This window comes from Takifugu rubripes, chromosome 11 (genome assembly GCF_901000725.2).
Source record: "Takifugu rubripes chromosome 11, fTakRub1.2, whole genome shotgun sequence".
In the NCBI taxonomy this organism is placed as follows: Eukaryota; Metazoa; Chordata; class Actinopteri; order Tetraodontiformes; family Tetraodontidae; genus Takifugu; species Takifugu rubripes.
In genome coordinates, this window is record NC_042295.1 from 8,908,712 (window position 1) to 8,928,393 (window position 19,682).

The following is a 19,682-nucleotide window of genomic DNA, read 5'->3' on the forward strand; positions in this document are numbered from 1 at the left end:
CACACGGTAAATACGTCCAATACATTCGTCAGGAGACAGAATTCGCTCAGATAAACAGCTATGTTATGTCTGTTTCAGTCAGTGTTCTGTCCATACCACAGAGCCAAGAAATGATATAATCTTTTCCCCGATGAGCCTCTAGTTTGGACAGCTAGTCTAATTATGGTGGTCTTGTTGTTTTTGTTTGTACAAACTGCACCTTTCATTTTCAGGGATCTATCTATCTATCTGACTTGGTGTTGCCATTTTATAGATCTTTAATTACTAACAGAGAAGGTTGCATTCCACGTGGTGACTCAAACAAAAATGAGCGATCGGGGCAACGTTGCCGCCCCGACACTTTTAATACCGCCAATTTCAACAGATTTGGAACAAATACTTGTTTCGCCTTGTTCATAAAAACATTTTGAATTGTGCAACAGATGCCTTTTATTTACCCGAGACATATCTAATAAAGATCCACAATAAACCAGTGCTTGCTAAAAGCCATTAGCCCAGTTGCATTATAGCATTGATAGCTACATTCAAGCTACTGGATAATAATAATTTGCTTCTGATTATTACTGACAATACGAGAATAATGTTGTTAAATCCTTTCCATCTGGACATGCAACCTGCAGGCTTTGAATATAATCAGGTCTTATGATCCCTTCAGGGAGATCTTACATCATCCAGAGATCACCCAAACTGTTTCTAAGTGACAGATGGTCATCTCACACACACAGTAATCCTACACCTACACCATATGCTCCAACATAGATACGGCACGTTCTCCATTCACAGTGAACAACTGTCCTTTATGTTGCTTCCTTTCTCTGGTGTTTTTTAGACATATAAACAGCTAGTTTTGTTTTTTTTTAATGTTCTGCTTTCAGCTGAAATGTTGCGGCGATACTAAATGGTGGCACCAATTAAAGTTGAAAAAGGGACAAGGAGACCGTGAGGCAAATGACAGAAGCTTCAACATACCAATTTACAATCTGCAGGAACTCTGACAAAAGGTGATGCTGGTTGTGAATGTGTTACGCTTAGTTACGGCGCATCAACATAAACTAGGATGTCAAAGCCTCGCCATATGAGATCTGTTCCTGTCATGTTCTCACGTGTGGAGCCAAGGTGCTAATGGGCTGGCATATACAATAGAGCTGTTGCAGCATCTTCACAACCTGTCAGTGGCACGAGATAAATAAGTCAATAGATGCACGTCCACCCACACAGCCAGTCAATCCTCTCAATCCTCCTCTACTCTGTACAAGCTTAATACAGCCGAATGTAGCAATAAAAAAAACATTACAGTAGCTGCACGGCCATCTGGTTCGAACAAACTTAAGGCAAACAAAGAAAAACCCACATATTCAAACAAAAGTTGCAGACATTTTTGGTGGATGAACAGTGAAATGTGTGAAGTCATAAAAATGATGAGGAGAAAGCAAAAATAGTTAAAGTGACTTTCAGGGGAGGAACAGCACTGGTTAAAACTGAAAGCAAACACTGCAGCTCACAATAACAGCTAAACTTTCCAGCCTCGCCGTGACACGCTTCAACATGCAGAGTCAATAAATAGACCACTACTTTCCCCACTTTTTTTGTCTTCTGTTCTCCTGGCAGTTATTTCCCAAACGCTCCCATTGATTTCACCAAAGTAATTCCCATCATTCTTGGCTCGTCCAATTTCTTCCATCAACAGCGCATCTAAAAGCACTGTGGAAACGTGCTACATGACCTGGGGACAGGATTAACTCACAAGTACCTCAGACACGCTTGTACAAAAGCATGCACAAGCAGTGAGGCGCCCAACAGATGGCAGATATGAACACGGCCGCAGAGACATGAAGGGTTAAAAAAACAACTCAAGAAGCCAAGGATGAAGTGGAAGATGGCTGCCAAATATGGATGAGTCACCTCGGAGAGAAAAACAGCAATTGACATAGTTGAAAACACCTGAACCTGCCTCAGCGTAAATTGAAGCTAATGACTTTTTACCGGTTGCCACAGTAACCTACTGTTGGCGCAAAGGCACATGGTTAGACAAGCTTTTTTCCACATGATTCACCAATCTCTTCTCCTCTTCTTCTGTCAATTTCAGCCCCCCAGAGAGCTTCAGTCTCTTTCTAGCATAAACTCTGCCAAAGTGCAGCTCATGCGGAATTAATTGCAAACAGTTTAAATGGCCCTCAATTTTAGACTGAGCGTTTGTTTGGTGTTTCTGTAAGATTAAACCTACTTTTCCATCCTTAAAAGTCATTAAAATACAAAATGAAATGTAATGCATAGGCTGTAAAACAGTATGAATATTAAAAAGACATTTTTAAGGCGGATTGTCTCGAGGTCATAAGGGTCATTCGGTGCCTTCATTTAATAATCTGCCTCTAGACACTTGTTGGAGCACCGTTACAGCTCACGACCCAGCTGCTTTGCTGCCTACAGCAAAATTATTGTGCAAAAACAGATCTGCTGACTGTTGCTCCCTTACTGGTCAGAAACAGACAGACTGAAGATCAACAGGTCAGCAGAGTTTTTTTATAGATGTCTATAATTAAGAGGAAGATGTTCGCATAATTAAAAAAATGTAGTGTCATGGATATCAATCGTGACCCATGGTGACCTCTTCCACCTACTTCCTTCAAGTCAAATGTCTAACATGTAATTTTCCCCCAAAGGTGTTTGTTTCTCTGTATCCTCCTTTTCTAGGCCAAGAGGAAGAGAAGTGTGTCAGGAAACACAGAGCAGGGAATTAAACCATTTGCCGAAACAGAAAAGGAATCGGGTTGGATTTTAAAGCAGCTCTATTGGCTCTAATCCCAGCCTTAACCCCCACCCCATGTGCACACACTATTAAATTCCTCTAGTCACTAGTGATGCCAAGACTCCTTTCCTTTTTCCCTCCCTTCCCCTCCACCCATCCCTCGTTTCACCTCTGACTGGCACTGTTGCTCCGAATCCCATGGGCCTCATATGAAGCCACTTCAGAGCAGATAAGTGCAGTCTTTGCTGTGGTTAGTGTTCTTTAACCGCCCCAAAAAATGGTATCTACATCAAATTACATGTCAATACAATATGGTTTTCTGCATAAACACAGCATGACTGCTGGACGTATATTCTGGATTGTACAGTCTGATGTTTGGACACCTTCAACCAACCAAAAAGTGTGAAAATGAAAAGCCTTTAACCATTTTAATGTAGAAGGAACTTTCTCTTTGAGTACGTGGGCGATGTAGTCATAATAACCTCACAAAAACATTTGCAGCTAGAGGTACCATCTTTGTCTTTATAATCCTTGATTTCAGACAAAAGGGAGGGGTCTGAAAGGGTGGTGCATGCCCCTCCCACCCCCCCTGTAAAAAATACAGAGGTCCATCCATGGAGGATGCTCGCGAAGGTCGTTGCTATCCTGAGAAGGTAAGGAGGGATTACTGTGCCGGTGACCAGTCGACACACATAAGGGCTTACGGTTCTCTGCCTTGTCTCTTATCTCTCTCTCTAGCGTCCTCTGAACATCTCTCCGGCTCGCTTTGTTTTTGTTCTCTCCTATCTCCTTGAGGATTTGAACTGAAAGCGAGGGAGGGGGCGTGAGTCAGCCAGCGTCTCATCCACACCCCCCCCCAACAATGATGAGATAAAGAAGCTATGCGTGACCCGGGCTGTGAGTGCAAGGCCTCGACCCACTGACCAAATGACCTTGGAGAGGCTCATTCAGAGCGCTTTAACACCCTGCAGCAGGGCACAATCACAAATACGAACACAACAGGACCCACTGAGGGAGGAAGGATATGAAAAACAAATGACTTAAGCCAGATAAAGCCCGGGTCCCCTCGCTCTGACTTGCTGCCACGGTGGAAAAGAAAGTGAGAGACTTTAAAAGGTAGTGTAATAAAAGAAGGGAGGAAAGCTGAGTCATCCTCTGAAATATGCCCCTGCAGTTATTACAGAGGGGATTCGTTTACAAAAGCCTTAACACAAACCAGTAAAAAACAACTTTTTACTTCATAATTGGTGTAAGCAATCTACCGACAGTACATGACAGGAATTAATACCCTTTTGGTGACTGTGGCTGCTCCTGGCTTCTATCCCATAATCCATTCTGACATTTCAGTCCTCAAGTGAGGCTTCTGTTTCAGCAGCAATGCTCAATCAAAGTCTTGGCACAGTAAAGGCATAACGAACAAGTAGAATTGAAGAAGACACATTTAAAGACAAACCACACTGGGAAAGAAAAGCAAGGATAATTTAAAGGCAATCTAATACTGCCCCGATGGGTAAATATTGTCCTGTTTAACACAGGCAGGTCTTTCTCCACCGCCTATTAAACCCTATCCCATCATCTCCCCATTAACTGGCCTGTCAGGTTTGCTGTTTGCTGGGCTGCTCAACACGGTGACATGTTTACCTCCAGTCAGATTCCCATTTAGATCGCTGAAGAAACGCAGAGAGGCGTCTGTGTGGTGGTGTCCAAGAGTCACACGGCTCGCTGAGATTTGGTTATTGTTGCCTTTGTCACCATAAACGCTTTGAAAAAATAAACAGCGCAGCCAGATTAGTCTGGGGGAAAAGCTCAGCAGCTATTTATTACTAATTAGCAGATGCATTTAAAATCAAGCGCATTAAGCTTCAAACTGGTAGGTCAGTACCCTGCATTAACACACATTAATAGCTTGGATTCTAAAAATAAAATATGCACATATGTATATATATCATCTATAATGTCAAAGAGTACTGGACTGGGCAGAAAAACGGGATTGCTACTTAAGGAGCGTTTAGTTTGGCCACTTAATGACTTTCGTTTACATGGTTTATAATGGTGTGTTGCAAGTTGTTATGGAGACCGGTTCCTCAAAGAATTGGTTTTCAACAAATAAGCCCACCTGCATCCAACCAATTCTCACATTTCAACACGTGCTGCTGCTTTTCGCCAGAAGTTGTGATGTACAGTACATCTGAATGTATGGTACACGGCAAACGTCAACTTCATGCTTGTCATGGGGAAAGAAATTATATTCTGCATTTCACTTTGCAGATTTTCAGAGGTGCTGTTGGCTGTCACAGCTTTGAGATTGACATATTTGTCTAGCAGCATGACGGAAAGTGATTGTTTTTGCAGAAAGTATGTGGGGGAATGGGAATTTTACTCCCAGACCAGAAACCCAAACCTGTAGCATTGTAAAGTGTCATGATATTCTTGGGCTCTCCTTCAAACTAGAATGCATTAGCACAACAGTGGGTAACACACTGCCACCGGTAAATGTAAGCTGCTGAAGAGCTTCAAAGAAAAGACAGCGAGTTGTGTTTTATACATCTGTATTTATGTCATCCGATTCGGAATGATTTGGCTTCAGTGCCGTCATGTTACTGCAGGGATACAGAAACATAATAAGCCGGGATGATGCTGTCAGAGACCCCATCATCCCAGTCATATCCACCTCAACGTGCACTTGGAGCTGTACCAGTTTGCCTTTAAAACTGCCTGACAAATGGCAACAAACCAAAAATGATATAAAACAGTGGGTTTGTTTCAGACTCTGCTTGAAACTACAGGATAAGGCATGAGCAGACTTACAATCATCACAAAGACACAATTACTTTGTCTCTGTTTGTGTTATGCAGCGCACAATTACAATCTTTACGGCACAAATGGAAATACAGGAAACTGCTGTTGTGATTACAGAGAAAAACCAGAAAATGAACAGAAAGCAAGGATGACACAAAAAGTGGGGAAAAATACAATGCCCCTCTGCTCCTGCTGCAATTAATGTACAGCCCTGTGCAAGCAGCTGCAGCTCTGATTTACAGACACATTTAAGTCCACTACAGGGCTATTAGCCTTTTTAAAACAATCCCCGGCAGCACAAAAGGCTCTAATTTGTAGCCTCTAGCATAAAATGGTCAGTCTATCCTGTTCGCCTCATGATTATGAGTGATTAATAAAACTTACTTTTTGCCACTACATGCTGCGATAGCATCTAGTTTGTCTGTAATTATGGGCCACATCAGATACACACTCATGATGAAGTAAAATGCATATAATACAATTGGAACATTCATTTGGAAAGTTTTATCTTATCTCACTGTATGATTAATCTATTCAACTAATGTGGAACAAAGTTAATCCTGCCAACAATCTGTATGGGATGCGGGTAGCCATCTAGATCCCCAAGGACCTGAATATTTTTATCTTGACCACCAGCTCTTCCCTGCAGTAGGTGTAAGACCGAGGGGCCACTCATCTCATGAGTTTTTTTCTACTCGTGTGTAAATTGGAGGGGGAGGGGGGTATCCATGACTGTTACATGTGCAAACAGTGATTATACACGTGTAACCTGTGAACATCTCGCGTCGCCCAAGAGTTTTATTTCACGCAGACTTGCATGACGCACTGTCACACCAAGAGTTCTTGCTGTAAAGACAATGCAGCTGGACCAGACTGGTGACAACACTGCCATTCATCACTGTGCCCCCGAGACTCTGTGTCCTTCCACAGTGACAGCGAGGCATGCAAGCTCACACAAACACACAGAGTTGTGGTACAGAGAGTACAGATGTGCAGTAGAGGAACCCATGAGAGCGTTGCTATCAAATGGTTACTTGTCCGTGTTGGGGCTAAAGGATTTATTGCATCTGCAATAGTGTTGTAATGTGTGTTGTAATGTCTTAAAACCGTAACTGTTTGTTACAGGCGAAGGACACATGCAGTTTCCAGTAAAAAAATAAATAATGAAAGAGGGTTTCTAAAATGAGGAAAAATAGAGCTGTAGGAAGCTCTGCTTTCAGAACTCGATAATAAAAGCTATTAAACATGCATGAATTATTATGGTGCAGTGCAGACATCCCGGGATTTGTTGTTTCAGCGTCGAGTCCAGGACTGCTGTGGCCTGCGACAAAAATGGTACACTAATAATGTGCGTGTTGTTACACACGTGCGTGTCGACAGGCGGGAGGCGCGCGCGAAAGCCCACAATGGAAAAGTCGGTCAATGAATGGGAGGGGGCTGACCGAGTAGCAGGTGCTGTGGTGGCGGAAGATATGGCTTCTGTCCACCTCAGCATTTCTAAACACTCACAGTTATCTTCCCTCTTCACTGGAGGAGAGGTCAATCCATTTTTCTTTTCTCCTCCTGCTCCCCTTCCTCGTTCCCTCTCTCTGCCCCAGCTGCTTCTCCAGACTCATTTATCTAGTTGCCACCTCTCCTTTTATACTTCCCTCTCTCATTTTGCAGGTTTTTTTTCCCAGGAGTCTCTGGTGTGTTTTTTCCCTTCCACTCTACCCTTCGCCTCACTATCCCCTCCTTCCTCTTTTACTCTCAATGGAACAGCGCATTCAGCAACAAAACAAAGCTGCCTGGAGCATCACACGCCGGCTAATCAAGCAGGGCCAGAATTCAGCAGCCTTCAGAACCACTCTAACATCAGGATACCAGGCAGAGCTGGAGTGGAGCGGTGGAGGAGAGTCACCAGAGGAAAGAGGGAAGGATAAAAATACAAGGAGCAATGATGTCTATTAAAGACGATGCAGGTGATGACCAGCAAGTGTTTTAATTTCAATTGCTCTATCTGTGTCTCCATTTGGGGTGTTTAAAAATGGATGCGTTAGCACAGGAGGGAGAACGAGTCTGACACTGTATAGCCACTGTATATAAAGAGGAGCTTTGGAGGAAGGCTAAAGAGGAGATAACAAAGGGTTAAAGCTTTATTCTTTGAGATGCCATCGCCCAAAAGGAGGTGCAGGTATGATCATGAGGAAACCCAACGACAGTCAGCTGCAATGTCCTCCCAGGCAGAGGAAGAACATCTACAGTTTAGGTTTGCCAAACACTCCTGTTCAGTTGGGGGGAAAAACAACACCGTTCGGCTTCAGGGAGAATTCAAAACAACAAGAGACGCTGGTCCTGAAAGATGCAGAGATAGGAAGAATATGTAAACATGCCAGAGCAACAACTGGAGGGCTGCTTCAGAAATCCTGCATGAACAATGAATTTCAGCAGCAAACCTGAGCTGGGAACAGAAATTTGTGTTGCAAAAACACGAGGAAGTCGGGCCCCTTTCACTCCAGAAGGAATCTGCAGGTATAGACGCTATCCCCAAAGTTCCAACACTCGTGCTGTACACCTTTTTAAATGTAATTATAGTAACAGACATGTTTTTCAAACCACAGAAGACCCTCATTGTGCTCCATACATGCCTCGCTCTGAAGGAAATCTGCCATATAAACTCTACATGTACATGATTCCCCCTCTTACTGACAGAGTAACAATGGAGACCAAAAACGGATGGAACCGGGCTTTTCCTCTGTGTTGGCCTCTGCTTATACATCTATAGAGCTGTGTAAATATCCTGGAATCTTTTAGGTCAAAGTGACTCACCAGATGATCAGCGGGGCGTCCAGGAAGTCACTATACCAAGTCACGCTATACAGGCTGTGGGAGTCTTTGTGTCTCAAAACTGATCCACATTCAAACGTTCAAATCTTCCCACATCTTATTAACCGCGTCGCTTTTCCCGGGCATAATTTAGCATTCGCGCTACAGGATACAGAGGTAAACTGGTAGTCTTAGAACATTTTATGTTGTGCACAGCAATGTCTCAGAGTGTGGCTGGGCCAGAAACACTAATGATGTTAATAGAAAAGCAGGAATGGTGTATGTACGGGTAATGGTGGCAGGCAACAGAGGGGAGAGCAGTGATGAAACTGAGCGGCGCAAGTGATGGTGTGGGGGAAGAGGGTGTGATGGTAGGATGGGATTTGAGTCTTTTAACTTCATTAGTTCCGCCTCAGTCTGGGGTCTGTAGATTATGTCTAATTAAGCAGCTTAACATGGCTTAAAAAGCACCACACAGAAAGCGCAAGCGCTTTATCTGTCAACCTGCTCAAATGATTCCTCGCTTCTCCTTTTATTCCTGTGGCAGGCTAACAGAAATTCCCTTTGCATGGCCTTTATGCTCAGGAGATTAGAGGCTCCGACATTGTAGCATGAGCCGGATAGCTAGCAGCTGTGGCGATAGCGGTGTGGGCTGCATGGAGAGAAGGGTAGACGGCATGTGTGGCGAGTAGGGAAAGGCAGAAGGGGAGCCAGATGCTTCCTCGGCTGCAGGGGACAGAGACCATAAAGAAGGGTGGGGCCCACCTAACTCGATTTCTCCAGCCATTCCAATCAGAATTGGCAGACCAACCGGAATCAGTCACGATGGTCTGCTCACCGTCACAGGGTATTAACTCCATTACCAACCAAGTAATAGCATAACCACACAGAGCAGGGGCAAATTTCAAATTATGGCATCGTCAGTAAGATAAAGATTTTTTTTAAAAACCCTCCAATGGAAGAGATTAGTAAATAATAATACTATTGAAAGGAAAATTTCATCTTGGATTTGAGAAACCTCTCAGGACTAATTTTCAAGGCCAGACAATTCTATAAAGTCACATCGCTCAAAGAAATTATTTTAATCTTTCAAAAAAGTGCTAACCTTCAGTCCTTCCACTTCTTCTTTTAGAGGTTTTGGTGGTTTCATAGCCACAGCCACAGCATTAGTAACAGCAGCCACAGCATTAGTAACAGCAGTAAAATTAGTAGTAGTATGTGTTTTTACTGTTTATTTTACCACTTAACATTACTTTAATTTTCCATTTTAAAATGTTCAAATAAAAGATTTTAGAAAAGCAGCAACCATATATTTACATGCTCAAAGTTACTATCATAACACTTTTATGCATCCGACTGATGTAATGACCACTATATCGCCAAATTTTACTGAAGAAATGCTACAATTAAATGCATATTTAATTGCCTAAAACTAATATATAGTAAGGTTAGGGGGATATAATTAACTTTTTAAACGTTTCTCAGCTCTTTTATGAGACATTAATGCTAAAAGCAGTGCAATAAAAAAAGAAAATGCTGACTTCCTGTGTATCACTGGCATATCGCAGCCTTGTTGAGCAACATATGTCAAAAACGTGATCCACTGAGGTCAGCTCTCATACACACGTGCACACAACCTTGATAACATAAAAACTCTGCACCTCAAGCTCGATAACCTGGTTTGGAAAAGAGCTCAGTGTGGATGATCTGTCAACAGTAGACATCTCTGAGGAGTCCAGCTTATATCAGCTTGCAAAATTAGAAGATTTTTCAGTATCGCTCTGGTTGTGTCATTTGCGACTGGCCCAATTTCTGCACCCAAAACTGGTACAGACTGTTAAAATACACACACACATACTCGCAGTCGTAAACAGATTGTAATGGGCTAATGCGTCATAAACTTGTGTCATCCATTCTAGGAGCAATGGCTCTTAGCGGAGAGAGCCGGGTTTATTGCACACAGAAAAACTCTGAATTGGAAATTAAAGGAGAGACAACAAAAGTTGTAAAGCAGCAACTAATACAGCACTGAGGAGAGGAGAGGAGAGGAGAGGAGAAGAGAAGAGAAGAGAAGAGAAGAGAAGAGAAGAGAAGAGAAGAGAAGAGAAGAGAAGAGAAGAGAAGAGAAGAGAAGAGAAGAGAAGAGAAGAGAAGAGAAGAGAAGGGGAGAGGAGAGGAGAGGAGAGGAGAGGAGAGGAGAAGAGAAGAGAGGAGATGAGAGGGGGAGAGAGGAGATGAGAGGGGGAGAGAGGAGAGGAGAGGAGAGGAGAGGAGAGGAGAGGAGAGGAGAGGAGAGGAGAGGAGAGGAGAGGAGAGGAGAGGAGAGGAGAGGAGAGGAGAGGAGAGGAGAGGAAAGGAAAGGAAAGGAAAGGAGAGGAGAGGAGAGGAGAGGAGAGGAGAGGAGAGGAGAGAGGAGAGGAGAGGAGAGGGCTAGGTAGCCATAAGATAATAATTCAAAGCTGGAGAGAAAAAGTGGAGGGCTAACAATAGAGGGACATGAAGACTGAGCTGCAATCTGATAGAAGGGATTTGTCCATCCCTGGAAGAGTAATTTACTAAAGCCATTCTACAGAGGCCCATCATGGCGATCTGCTGGCAGATTAGGAGACAAAACCTCATCCCTCGCTTTCTCCCAGCCAATCAACACCCGTCAAATAGCCCAGTGCAGAGGATGGAGGGAGGACGGTGAGGGGAGGAGCAAATTTCCTGTCTCCGTCAACTAAATTTGGGGAGCTCCGTAGACACAAGCAGTCAAGCACAAGTGTGAAAAATGCATACACAGGAGAAGATTGGACTGGAGTGGGAGCCGTTTCTGTTGCATTTCCCCACCCTCAGGATACGGCAGAACAGGCTGCTTTGATGCGAGAGCTGTCGTTCTGTCATTGGGAACGCATTAACGGCTTGTTTCCTCCACACTTGCTTGTCCTCTTTTTAACAGTTTGTGTCCTGCCCCGGAGCCCTCGCTACATTCCTCTGTTGTGTCAGCCCCTTTTTCCCCCCCTCTGCCGCCTACCCGGCTCATTTCTGCATGCGCTGCAGAGGCAAGTGTTTCCCAGCTGTGCAGGCAGCAAGACATATTTACCACGATGCATCGTTAGGCAGCCTCAGGAGCGCCGCCAACATTACCATCAAGCCCTAGCAACCTTCATCATATTGCTTCAAAAGAACTCAATGGGTCAGCGTAAGAGCCGTGACCGAGTTATATCAATAATTTATGTTGATGTCACCCAAAATAACCCTGTAATTGTTTTGGGACTACTGACCAACCTCACAACAACCCCAAGGACGCCCAGATCCCCCAAGGATTATGGCCAACACCATCCACCCATATCTCCTGTCAACTTTGACCTCTGGGTGGAGAAAAAAGGAGAAGTGAAAGTATGGCGCGACGATCAATCATTTAGAGACCACGCTCAGCCAAAAATAGTGTGGATTCCCACCTTGTGTGGTGGTTACAGGACAGGTTAAACTCCTCCCAAAGACCAGTTTGCTTGTATTAAGGAGAAAGAAGCGAGTTCACTACAGTCAACACAGCATGTCACAAATTAGCCCACATGTTTACAGCAACACCTACTCCGACAGCTCCGACACAGACCTACTTTCCCATCATTTCCTTTGCCATTCTTTTGTTTGTCTCGGTGACTGTTGAAAACCCTGTCACACATACACACACACACACATGTTTTACACAGTATGCACAGCAGGAGGTAAAAATAATGAAAGCATCAACTTCTCTTTCTGGCAGGAACTCCAAATAAGCAAAGTAATTGCCAATTACTGGTATCGTGGTGACTTTTATCCCTGTTCATTTTTCCAGGGGTGTATGACACGTTTCAAACATTTCCATGACATGACAGAGCTGCGACTTCATCTGAAAACAATATCTTAAAACCCTTCATATGCTGCACAACTGGGGGTCTCATTCATTACCCGCGACACAAGAAAGATGTCACTCAGTCAACATGTGCGTTTCAATCGTGTCAGAATACAAAAAAGAAAAACTGACACATACCAGAACACTTTTGATTTAATGGAAAGCAAAAACATATTTAGGATTGTAAAGAAAACATCAAATCAAACAAAGCAAACATGGGATCTAACGTTCTTTAAAAAAAATCCAAAAATTTGCATGGTGGGAAATAACAGCTGGCATGAAGGATTACCAAAACAGTAGCCGTTTCTTGGAATAACTCCCTCCTCGACTGATTTACTGGAGTTAAAGCTGTGAATGTATGAACATTTTATCACCATGGTGAAAAATAGCGCCAACATGGGCAGTACCCACAGTGCCCTTTGACACCGCTAAGCCCGCTAACATCCTTCTACCCAGCAGCTGTTTCCTATACACAACACAATTTTCCCTCCGAGTTGCACAACTGCATACCGAGCATCTGCACTTCCCTGAAAATGGGTTTCTCTCTGGCGATGCCAAGACTGGGAGAACACTTGCTATCTGCTAGCTGCATTATTATTCTGCTGTGCTGACACAGTGAGCCAGCTGCTTAGCCTGGGTGCTAAGCTAACTAAATGGGGTCATTGACTGGGAAGTTGAAGAAGGCCAAACAGCAGCCAATATCTTCGGCTGCTGTTCAGTCTGGTCTGGAGCTCACACTTGCGTTAAATTATGAAAATTGACAAAGTTTCTGTACTTAAGTCATTGCATTTTACAAGATCCATGGATTATGGAAGAGATCAAATTTCAGCTGGGGGGGAGTAACCCTTGTGGTGCATGTTGTGATTGCCTGTTTCTAAATAAGTGTGTTTCATTGTGAGGAAAGGAGGAATATAAGTTTCAACTAAAAATTAAAATTATGCCTGTTGAGCAACCATTTGGATTTGAGGTTAGCCTTAAAAGAACAGCCAGGACAACCTGTAAACACTGCCAGGCATGAAATAAATAAAACCCAAACTGCCCCTCACCTGCCAGAGGATCTGGGCGGGGCCTATTGTTACACAGGTAGCAGCCACAATGAAAGGGTCACGTCCGAGTGGTGGAAAGACCGGCGAGAAGGACCAAGTGCTTTAACACAACTGGAAAAGAAAAAACCTTTTTATCAGGGTTTTTCCCTCTAAAACTGATGTAATCGAGTTACGTCATATATGAGGAATGGAGTAGGTTCTGATCTCAGTGCCGTTACCGTCAGTTATGACGGACGCATCGTCATGCATTACTGGGATTCCTGAAAATAATTAAAGCAGAGTGAAGGTGTGTTAGCAGACCAGTGTCACCGACTGCACATCTCATCCTGCTCAAAGCTCAGCTTGTGATAGTTCTGCCCCTTTTTATTACCAGTGTCTAACCGGTAGAATGGATTAAATGATTGTCTTAAACCAGTGCTAACCAACACTGCTTAAAGTTTGATGTTACAAATATCATAAAAATATGATAAAATGTCAATGTGTTAATGATTCTATCCAGGCTTGCAGATTTCAGCACTCACAAATGCGCACACACAGACACACACAGACACACACGCACACAGATTAACTGGTGGTTGAGAGAAGATGAATGATAACTTACATAAAATTGAATTAACAAGTCATGGGGGGACGAGACAGCCGGTAAAAACAGTTGAGGTTTTCTGTGGCTTGTGTGGCATTTTGTCAAGTCTGACACAATAATTGAAGCGGGCTTGGACACAGCTGCATTGTGGGCAATGTAAGATCAACTGTTTTGGGAGTTTGACCTATACTGGGAACAAAAACCTCAGTGGCTCTCCTCAGCAGATTTTGAGCAGTGGCCTCTCGCAGCTCCTTGAGGTTTATGGGAAAAAGGGATGTGAATCATTTCTTGACTGGTTGGCAGAGGAGATATTTGACGCTTCATTTTCAAAGATCACATCTACCTATACAAATGGCAAATCTGAAATGGTAATCCCAAAGTAAAGAGACAAAGCATGGTTCCCCAACTTGGATCCTCCGCTCCTCCGGCAGGTCACAGAAATGATCCCAGTCCGGCTTATCGGTGAAAATATAAAACCAATCATAGCTTACGCCAATTAAAAAAAAAACCTCAAACATGTTGACAAAAAAGCCAACGAGAATGTTCAGTGGCAGTTATGATATTTATGTCCAGTCGAGGTTTACCTTTCTCATCGTTATGTTCCATCTAGTCATGTAGATTTAAGCCATGACAGGTCTGGCTCGCCCTGACCTGACAAACTGCATTCCCAACGACCTTTTCTCTCATTGGGCAAAAAGTTCTGCACTCCTCTTCCCTCCAATGACTGTGACTAATGCAAGCCGTGGTGCAGCGAGGCTGTCCGCTCTCTGAACAACCGAAAACAACTCCAAGAACTGTTTACATTCCTCGCCCGTGTTTCCCTTACTTTTATCTTAAAACATATTACATGTATAGCAGGAGTCTTGGCAACGCAACAGAATGAAGGATTCAGGTCTACGATTTCTGATTGTTCATAACCAACATGTGGGTGTTTCAAATATTGTTATAAATGAAAACTTTATTTCCCCTCACATGCTGTAAATTGCGACACATTTCCACAGTCCATAACGGGAATTTAACAAAATGGTGGATCCTCAGGAGCCGAGCGCTACAACAGGAAATGAACTCTGACTTAAGAGCTGTGGACCTCGGGGCCCCCGCTGCATCCTGGGAAATTACTGAACTAAGAGAAATGACCCATGTCACCCCCAAGAAAACACAAATAGGAGCAAAATTCATTTACAAAAAACTAATGGACAAGAGTGATATTTGCATCCATACAAGCATGTGCCTCTAAACAAGCCTTCCGGCGCAGTTATCGAGTGTTTATTTAGTAGAGCAGACAACAACAACTGCCAGTAACAAGGTCAAAGCCTTGCCGATCCAGAAACTCGCTGCTCTGTTTTCTGTCATGCAGATGGACAAACAACTAAGACATCTAACATGCAGGAAGGCAACGCGGCAGAGACAGTATGGTGGCGGTCATAAAAAGAATGCTGGCAGATGGCGGGACGCTCCACCAACTGGCCTCCTGTGCGGAGGGGAAACATCTTTACTTCAGATGCCACAGCAAGATTCTGCTTTCTGCCTGATGACCGTGTTCCAGCCATGAAACAATAATGTGGATATCATTAGCTAAGTGGTGGCTGGATGACAGGCGACCGATCGATAATGGCAGGTCCAGGCGTCCGCAAGCCAAGCCAATGCTTACTCATCCCCCGTGGGGCTGGACGCAGCCGGGCCTGGGCCGGGAAGCCGGGACGAGACCAGATAAGTGAAGCGCAGGTGTCAGAGGCTTGCTGCCTGGGATACATATGGCAATGAAGGCCCACTTTATCCTCTCACCTTAAAGAGAATGTGATGGCAGTTGTCAAAAAGCTGCCAAATGACCAAAACTGCCCCGGCGCTGATGTTATGAGGACAGGGAGAGGCCAGCCATTAGCTCCCTTTACCAGCATGCTCTCCACCGCACGGCCAAATTCTGATTTCAGAGAATAGGCGTTTTACAATTAAAAAGTGGCAAAACAGAAAAGGGCAATAGCAACAAAGTTAATTACAAGCAGTGCTGTGAAAGTAGAGCGATATCATATCGTATGTCCACAATGCGTTTTGCATACCAGCGTTTCCAGCTGTTGCCCTCTGAGCGGGTTGCTTACAGCTCTTAGCTGCTTTCAAATCTCCCTGTTGTACGTCAGACTCAATAAAACATCAGCGCCTTGTCAAGTCATTCTGGGACACCAGATTACCAATTCAAACAGCTGGCCACTTCGCCGCTGTTACTACAGTGCTGTATCAAGCATGAAATCACTTGGAAGCACCCCAATTATGCTCCTGATGTCAACACGCAGAATCAAGGTACGGCAGAGATTTAACAGGCCCGTTGCACGTTGTAAAACCTTCCATCGCTCTTTCTTTTCTTTGTCTTTCTGCGCGTGGATGAGGCGTGGACACATGTTCGCCAGGGCGATGCCAAAGGCCACCACGGTGCAGACCAGATCTCCCTGAAGTGCCATCTGAAACAAACATCTAGTGACAAGGTGATGCCTTTTCTGTGTCCTTCACCCTTGCTGAAAATAACACTGTGCTGTGGAGCAAAGGCGGACGTGAAGACTGACAGCACGCCTATGTGAAGCAGGCACGATAATGAAGACCGCAAACCGGAGCGGAGGTAAGAGGAACGAACTGGAGGCCGCTGTCTGGGCCTGCAGGTCATGCAGGAAATGTGTGCAACAAATACTAACCCAGCAGGTATTAAACAGGAGTGCCGACTTCCATGTTTCATGAAGCACATACTGAAGCCAACTGACAGATAAATGCCTAGCATAGCTGCTAACTGTTTTCACTCGCTTTTTCACTAATTTTCCAAACCCAGCTCTTCGTCTCTAGGCACGCGCACGAGGAAAAGCAGTAGGACTTCCTCAAGGAAACACGGGGGCGCCGCAAGGGAGAATCTCCAAAGACAAACAATGTCACGCAGGGACTTCATCCCGATTTAGGCAATGAAGTGTGGAAATTTTCAAATGGGACGTTTGGAGGTCGGCGAGACAGGTTACGGACGTGTATGGGTGGGAAATGTGCGAGCGCGTGATGTCCACAGACTACAAATATGCCCACAGTTATCCTTTAATATGTGTGTGGGTGGATTTCAGGGCAGTCTCGCCTTGTTTCTGTCTAAATCCTGAGTAGAGTCAGCATAAACAGTGACTCACTCAGAAACAGCCAGAGCCTATTGAACACTTAAGTTAGAAATGTAACAGGATACAGCAACCATCGCTCTGCGGCCTTTTCCTCGAAGAAATCTGTAAAACTTGAGCATTTAAAACAACTCTTGACACTGTTTGGAGGTGGCTTAAACTTTCGGTGCACAAGTCCAACCTATTGAACTCCAGGCAGTGGCCTCATTTTGCTGGCAGCGACTCAATCATAACATCTTATCGGTGGACACGCTGAGTCATGGAATTTGGCTGTGACCAACAGCTAAGCAGCAGGGTTACTTATGGCTGTCATTGATTGGTTGATCCCCAAGCACAAAGCTGAAAGGGCACATACCAGTAACACAGCCTGAAGCGAAAACGGCCAGCAGTATGTTTGTGCTTAGCTTCACGCTCACCCGTTTCTTGGAGACTATTTTTTTTTTCCTCACCTAGTTTTGTGGTGTCCTTTCCAACTGCTGCTCCTGTTCCTGTACAGACCTTTTTAAATGTACCATTGCCCCCCTGACCCTTGTCCCTCTGTTGTGTAATTCTATCCGAAAAGCAAAGCCAGGCTGCTCGTGTCCAGGGGTCACCATTCCACTGTTGCTTACATCCTGGTTCTGTGTCTCCATGGCAATAGTCTTTTTTTTTTCTCTTTAAATCAATCATCGAGGGTGAGCCACAATCATAGCGAAAAACCCTTCTCCGTATAGCTCATTTGTATTGGAAATGCAATGTGAACATCTGACGCAGCACAAATCCATTCTTTATTACTGATGGCTTTCATTAAACATCAACTTTTAAGGTTCAGGATGAACCATTTGTAGACAAATGCTGACTGTGTTTGTCATTCTGGTAAGAAAAAGGCCACCCAGGATTACTGGTTCCATGTCATGTCCTCTAATAACTCATACATAATTTGTCCATTTAGGTTACATATTGAAAGTGGCTGGGAAACAGAGCGGGGGCACACTACACAGGGCTTTAGATCAAGGCATGCCCATCTGTGAAATCTGTAATGAGCACAGGAGCTAGAGCCATTGGGAGAGAAGAGACCCTCAGTTCAACCGAAGCAGGCACACTTTCTAATGGAAATTCAGATACAATCATCCCAGAATGCACTTCTCTCTGCCTAATAAATCGGCCACTAGAACAAGGCTGCCATTGAGAGAGGAGTGACTGTAATCTGGCCCACCGAACTCCAAAGCTGCCCGGTCGGCTATAATTAGCTCCTTTCTCCATCAAACACTGCCTGACAAGCAAACTGCTCCTGTAATACAAGAGACAGGAGGAGATTTAGCCAAATCTTCAGAGGAGCTGATGTAAATTTCCCATCTGTGGTGCAGGACTTACCCTGCTCTGACAGGTCCACCGCCTGTGAAATCTGAAGGCCACCGTTTCGCTAAATAATGCAGAGGTTGGCGAAAATAAACACCCGAGTTGACATGATGTAAAAACCTTGTTATGCAGCATGATTCCAAGCTTAATGGTGTTGTAGACACTGATTCTTCACAACAGCTGGGCTTACTGCTTAAGAGCATATTTCACACAAAAACAGTCATTTTACCAGTTAACATCGTCTTTTTTTAGAAATCCCTTAGTCTTGAGAAACCAAAGGTTGATGACAGCAACTTTTTCCACCAACACAAACTTTCACTCTTGAATTTCCAGAGGACTAAAGTCCAGCAAATTGTGCAAATCAGGGAGACAAGGTTGTTCGTCCTCGGACCTGGAATTCTCTTTTTTTTTTTACAATTTCGCTACCTCGGATTTCCCTACACTTGTTTCCAAGTAGGCCGAGTGTTCTGCTCAGCCAGCTGTGCCGATATCCTAGATTAGAGTCAGTCACCTTGAGACATCGTCCACCATCTATAATCTTATCGGCGCCGTAACCGCACACTCAGTCTACCACAGCTTTTTAAACCATCTCACAGAAAAACCATTGTCAATCCATGGGTAATAATAATGCCCAATTTCCTAGACCCAGGTTGGAAAAGTACAGATTTCTGCTGAAAGTTCTAGCAATTGTCCACTGGAGACATTCCTAAATGCAGCAGCAATGTGTGTTAAACGCCGTTTTGTATTTGCTAGCATTAAGTGGGATGTGAGACTGAATCCCTCTGCCACGCCGCCTTCAACAAAGGATGAATCTGCATTTCTGGCCCGCATCCTGGCGAACAAAGCCTTCACTCCTCTAATCCCAGGAACACGTTCTAGCCGAGGGAATCACAACGCGATCCGGGGCCCACAGGCGAGCTGGGCTAAAGCTGGTAACTGCCCTTCTGTCAGGACAAGCGGTACAAGCTATCATAGGGAGAAGGGACTTCCAAATTCAGACTGGCACCACTGCCATGAGCCCAACCCAGCAGAAAACAGAAGTTCTGACAGCTGCCCGTGCATTTACCTGAACACAAATGGAGCAACCTCATCAAAGAACATCCGTTTGGGCTTATATGGAATATATGGTGGCGTTCCAAGTCAACTAGTCCCTCTCTTTCAGCACCACCTCTGGAAAAGCCCAGAATCACCCCAGCATTAAGGCACTCTTTCAGTCATCTAACATTCACCCACAAATCACACATCCTACCCAGAATCACAACCGATAAAGCAGAGACAAGTCATTTTAAAAAGCAAAGGAGCCATTTAAAAGGTCCCTGTGAAAAGGGGAGCGGCATTAACCACTTAGCTAAGGCAA

General features: G+C 44.3%; 1 protein-coding gene across 3 annotated transcripts in view; it reads right to left on the reverse strand.

Moving 5' to 3' along the window:
• The window catches only part of arhgap35a (Rho GTPase activating protein 35a), a 43,413-nt gene that overhangs the window by 22,277 nt on the left and 1,454 nt on the right, over positions 1-19,682 (reverse strand). The window contains exon 2 of one of the 3 annotated variants that reach the window (XM_029844429.1): positions 13,271-13,381. The exons of the other annotated variants lie outside the window; for them this stretch is intronic. The gene's annotated coding sequence lies outside the window, so the exon portion shown is untranslated. The remainder of the gene's footprint in view (positions 1-13,270; positions 13,382-19,682) is intronic. 3 annotated transcript variants of the gene reach the window in all.